This window comes from Cervus elaphus, chromosome 11 (genome assembly GCF_910594005.1).
Source record: "Cervus elaphus chromosome 11, mCerEla1.1, whole genome shotgun sequence".
Taxonomy (NCBI): Eukaryota; Metazoa; Chordata; class Mammalia; order Artiodactyla; family Cervidae; genus Cervus; species Cervus elaphus.
Window position 1 is genome coordinate 30,128,381 of NC_057825.1, and position 6,000 is coordinate 30,134,380.

A 6,000-nucleotide genomic window follows, 5' to 3' on the forward strand; every position below is an offset into this window, starting at 1 on the left:
AGGATGTAATTAAGCAAGAAGGGGACGCCCAGATCCCCTGCAGCAACATGCGGAATACACTGTTTGTCCCCAAAGTCCCAAATATCTCAATGTCAAGTTTCTTTCCTCCCACTCTGCAAGCAACACTTTGGGCAAAGCACAGATTTCCCTTGAGAATTTGTTGTTCTGCTTGTTCTCGGCTTGAAGTGACAATTCCTTGAGTGAAGAGCCTGCGGCTGCCGTGGAAATAAGGAGACAGAGGGACACCTGCGGACAGAGAACAAGGGCAATGAACCTTCGATGAACCGTGGATGTCCCCGCCTGATACCCTGCAAGACTCGCCCTCCCAGGACCCTCAAAGGGTCAAGTTCAAACACCTTGCCTGGTCCATAAGGGCTTCCCTGGTCTGCCACTGCCCAGCTCTCCAGCCCACCCCATCATGTTACTGCCTCCCCTTCATTCCACACCCCAGAAACACTCAGCTGGTTGTAGCAGCCCAAACACACAGAGTCTGGACTTAACCCCAGAACTTGGCTCATGTAGCCCTTCCCCTGTTCCTCCATCCTTCCAATTTCTCCCTGATCCCCACCCTGGGCCCCAAGGGGCCACTTCCTCTCTTACCTACCTGGCTTGATTTTTTTTTTCTTCTTGCAGTAGAATATTAGCCCAACTATTAGGACTATCCATTTCACCCTAGACCCTTCATGTTCCCCTCAAAGTCATGGTCCCAGAAACCATCCAAAAGGTTGACTCTTCCCTATAGGTCATGCGCTCTAGGGTCATCTCCGGTTTCCAAGGTCATGTCCTTTGTGGTCCCATCAGGGAAGCTAATTAAATCCTCCTTCAGCCTCAGGAGTGTGAGCCACTGGTCCTCTTTTTCTGCAACCATAGTGACCACTAAAACACTTTACTTCTCTGTTGCTTGGGAAATATCCCATAATCATCAGTGCATACATCTTTCTCCTCCATCCTAGGAACTTTGGAGCCTCTTAAGGTCCCAAGGGGTCAGCTGGTTACAGCAAAACTAGAATGTGGATAAGAGGCAGAACTCAGGATCCCCAAGAGTTCCTCCAATGTTAATATGAACAAACATAAATGAGAGGACATGACCCAGACATCTCCACGGACTGAGTCAAAATTTAAGAGTTACACTTGGTTCAGATGATCTTCACATGAATCATCTGAGAAGTATTTATTTAAATATGCTGTGGCATAACTATTTATTTAATTATAGAATCACTGCTGTTGATTGCTGCTAGGATTTGCACAAGATCTTCAATCCGCCCACCTTTTTCAGATGGGGCGACCAGGGCCAAGAGGGGAAAATTAAGGAACTCAAGTTTCTTTTCTGGGGCTAAGTCCCCTGTCCCTCAGCCCTACCTAGAGTCGCCTCACCCAGGGACCTCATTCATAGATCTGTACATTGCACACAGGGAAGGAATCTCTGGCCCTGCCACATGCTCTGAGAGCAGCTTCACATCTCCCAACTGTGGCTGCTACAGTGTATGCAGATATGAGCAAGTCTGCCTGACAACATCAATAGCAAAGTCTCCCTCTCTCCACAAGGGACTAAGTGACTACACACAGGTGTCACGTTGTCTGTAAGGCTCTTGTCCCCATTCTTTCTTTGTCTTTGAGCCCATCTCCTGAAGCCAGACAAGAGGAGAGAGTCTTAGGGATCCTTCTTCTACTGTTTCCCGGTGGACAATCTCTTATAAATAGAATCTTCTTTGGGATTAAAAGTCCGTTGTTTTACACTGGTTTCTTTGACTTAGTAATATGTATTTTAGATTTTCCCATATCTTTTTGTGACTTGACAGTTCATTTATTTTTAGTGCTGAATAATATTCAATTATCTGAATGTCCCAGTTTATTTATCCACTCATCTACAGAAGGACATGGTGATTGCTTCCAAGTTTTTGGCAATTGTGAACAAAGCTGCTATAAACATTCATGTGCAGGTTTCTGTAGGATATAAGTTTTCAGCTTCTTTGAGTAAAGAACAAGGAATGTAACTGCTAGATTCTATGATAAGAGTGTGTGGAGTTTTATAAGAAATCATCAAAGTCTTCCAAAGTAGCCCTGCCATTTTGCATTCCCATCAACAATGAATGAGAGCTACTGTTGCTCTGCATTCTCTACAGTACATGGGATGATCAGTGTCCTGGATTTTGGCCATTCTAATAGGTATGTAATGGTATCTCATTGTTGTTTTGATGCTGTTTGGGTTTGTTTGTTTGTTTGTTTTTGTCTGTGAGGCATGCTGGATTCTAGTTCCCTGACCAGGGACTGAACCCATGCCCTCTGCAGTGGAAGCTCGGAGTCTTAACCACTGGACCACCATGGAAGTCCCCTCATTGTTGTTTTAACTTGCATTTCCCGCAAGGCCCATGATAAAACATCTTTTCTTATGTTTATTTGCCATCTATACATCTTCTTTGGTGAAGTGTCTGTTAAAGCCTTTGGCCCATTCTTAAATTGGTAGTTTTCTTATTGCTGAATTGTAAGAGTTCTTTGTATATTTTGGGTGACAGTTTTTTATCAGGTGTGTCTTTTGTGACCCAGAACTTTTGAGTAATTCAGAGACAATTAAGACCCCTGGAATAGACTGGAGCTTTAGGATTCAGATTCCCAAAGAGATGGGTCTGAACAAAGTGGAACCCCAGAGAGGACTCTAGTAAGAGGAGTTTGATGAGTGACTCTATTCCTATTGAGAAAAGGCAGTTCATGCTTAGGAGGCAACACCACTGAGACTTTAGGGGTCAGACACATATAGTCCCCAGATATCCACAGGGCACTCACTCTGTTCTAGGTACTAAATCTAACCATAGGCACAGGCATCACTGGGAGGAACAACAGCAATATCTAATATCTTTGAGTGCCAACCAGTGCTTTCTGTGAAATATCTCATTTTATCTTCAAAATAATCTAATGAGGTAGTATGGTTGTGTGACTGAATAATACCTGAAATGTCCACAACATAAACCCTGGAATCTATGAATATGCTACCATTTATGGCAAAAGGGACTTGGCAGATGTGATAAAGTTAAAGATCTTGGAATGAGGAGATAATTCTGGATTATCTGGATGGGCCTAATATCATACAAGGATTCTTAAAGGAAGGAGGCAGGAGGGTCAGGGTTGGAGGAGATGAGATGATAGAAACAGAGGTCAGAGTGGTACAGAAGATGGAAGATAATAAAGATGAAAGGGGATCATGAACCAAGGAATGCAGATACCCCCAGCAGCCAGAGACAGTAAGGAAACAGACTCTCCTAAAGCCTCCAGAAGGAATGTAGCCCTGCCACACTGGATGTTAACCCAGTGAGACCCATTTCAGATTCCTGATCTCCAGAACTCTAAGATGACACGTGTGCAATGTTAAGCCACAAAGAATGTGGTAATTGCCACAGCAACAACATGAAACTAATACAACTATCATCACTCCCATTTCACAAATGAAAAAAAAAAAAGATACAGAGATGTAAAATAACTTGTCCTAAATTATACATCTATTAAAGAGCAACTGGCTTGAACCAGGACTTGAACCCTGGTAGTTTGATTCCGGAGCCAGGATTCTTAATACTAAACTATAATGTTAACTACTAATTGAATCCATGAGTTAACAAATAAATAAATAGTGAAGATACATCCTTGAGGTGATAGAGCTTAGAATTAAGTTAAAAGATGATGTAAAGACAAAAATAGAGAACCCAGAAGGCATCTAACACAGATAAAACATGCCAAATTTTTCTTTGTAGAAGAGTTCCTATGAGACAAAACGATCAAGCTTTGCTGGTGGGAATGCAAAACAGTTCCACTGTTGGGGGAAAATAATTTACTGGTTCCTCAAAAAGCTAAACATAAAATCATACAACCCAGGAGTTCTACTCCTACACTTACACCCAAAAGAAGATTAAAAAAAAATTTACTGAAACAAATATTTGAGCAGATGTGTTCATGGCAGCACTGTTAACAATAGTCAAAAGTGAGGAATAATCCAAATGCCCCAGGAGATAAATGAGTTGCAGTATGTACATATAATGGAAGGTTATTCAACCATAAAAAAGGAATAAAGTACCAATACATGTAACATATATGAACTGAGAAAACATCATGTTAATTGAAAGATCGTGGCATCCAATCCCATCACTTCATGGCAAATAGATGGGGAAACAATGGAAACAGTGACAGACTATTTTTTCGGGCTCCAAAATCACTCCAGATGGTGACTGCAGCCATGAAATTAAAAGACACTTGCTCCTTGGAAGAAAAGTTATGACCAACCTAGATAGCATATTAAAAAGCAGAGACATTACTTTGCCAACAAAGGTCGATCTAGTCAAAGCTATGGTTTTTCCAGTAGTCATGTATGGATGTAAGAGTTGGACTATAAAGAAAACTGAGCGCCGAAGAATTGATGCTTTTGAACTGTGGTGTTGGTGAAGACTCTTGAGAGTCCCTTGGACTGCAAGGAGATCCAACCAGTCCATCCTAAAGGAGATCAGTCCTGAATATTCATTGGAAGGACTGATGCTGAAGCTGAAGCTCCAACAATTTGGCCACCTGATGTGAAGAGCTGACTCATTAGAAAAAAGCCCTGATGGTGGGAAAGATTGAAGGCAGGAGGAGAAGAGGGTGACAGAGGACAAGATGGTTGGATGGCATCACCAACTCAATGGACATGAGTTTGAGTAAGCTCCGGGAGTTGGTGATGGACAGGGAAGCCTGGTGTGCTGCAGTCCATGGGGTCGCAAGGGGTCGGACACGACTGAGCAATTGAAGTGAACTGAATTGAAAGAAGCCAGGCACATACATTGCATGACTCTACTGATATGAAATAGCCAGAATAGGTAAATCCATAGAGAGAGAAAGCAGATTGGTGGTTGCCAGATTGAGAGGGGTGAGTACGTGTATTAAGTCACTTCAGGCGTGTCTGACTCATTGAGACCCTATGGACTGTAGCCTTCCGAGTTCCTCTGTCCATGGGATTCTCCAGGCAGGAATACTGGAGTGGGTTGCCATGCCTCCTCCAGGGGCTCTTCCCAACCCAGGGATCGAACTCATGTCTCTTAGGCTCCTGCGTTGGCAGTGCTAACTGGGAAGCCCAGACTGAGAGGTAGTGGGAAGTAACTGCTGAAAGAATACAGAGCTTCACTGGGGGAGGAGTGATAAAAATGTTTTGAAACTAAATAGAGGTGGCACTTGCACAATGTTGTAAATCTATTAAATGCCAACAATGGTTAATTTTACATTATATAAATTTTGCCCCAATAAAAAATAAAAGAACCCAGCCAAAAAGAAAAAGAAAAAGATCAAGGAAGGCTTTCCAGAAGATGCAGAACTTAACCCAGGCCTTGAGAGATGACTGGGATTAGGCAAGCTAGGAGAACATGGAATAGTAAACCAGGGTGGGCGGGGCCGGGGGTGGGAGAGAACAATTTCCCATTAATTCCACACAGTAGACATTCTTGCAAATCTGCAAGTTGGTGCTCAGTCTTCCCCAGGCTTAGCCCACTTAATGCTTTCAAAGACTCCACCCAGCACGTGGAGATTCTGCAGGAATTACCAAGGGCACTCCACACATTTGCCAACGGTTTTATACAAATTGTGTGAAAAAGAAGCCTTACTGGAGAGCAATGTGCTAATGCCAGATAAACCGGGGTGAATTCCAAGTGATGTAGAAAGCCATAGAGTACCCCAGATTAGTCCAAAGGCTTGTGGCTAGGAGGTCTGAGTGACTGTGCATCACGTGACCCACCCTTCAACCCCAGAGGCACCAGCAGCTCTGTCAGGCAGCCCACCGCCATGACCTACTTGGCCCTTCCCCACCATTACCTGCCCCCTCCCAGGATTCCTGCCAAGGGCGCAGGTCAGGTGTCCCCAGAAATCTGCAGAATAAAAAAAAAGCCCAGCTTTTTTCAGTCATCAGTCACACAGCCTAAGGACAGAGAAAATGCCTATGGTCTCCCTGAAGGCAGAAGGCTGGATCCACCTTTCTTAGGAAGCAGAGCAGTTCAA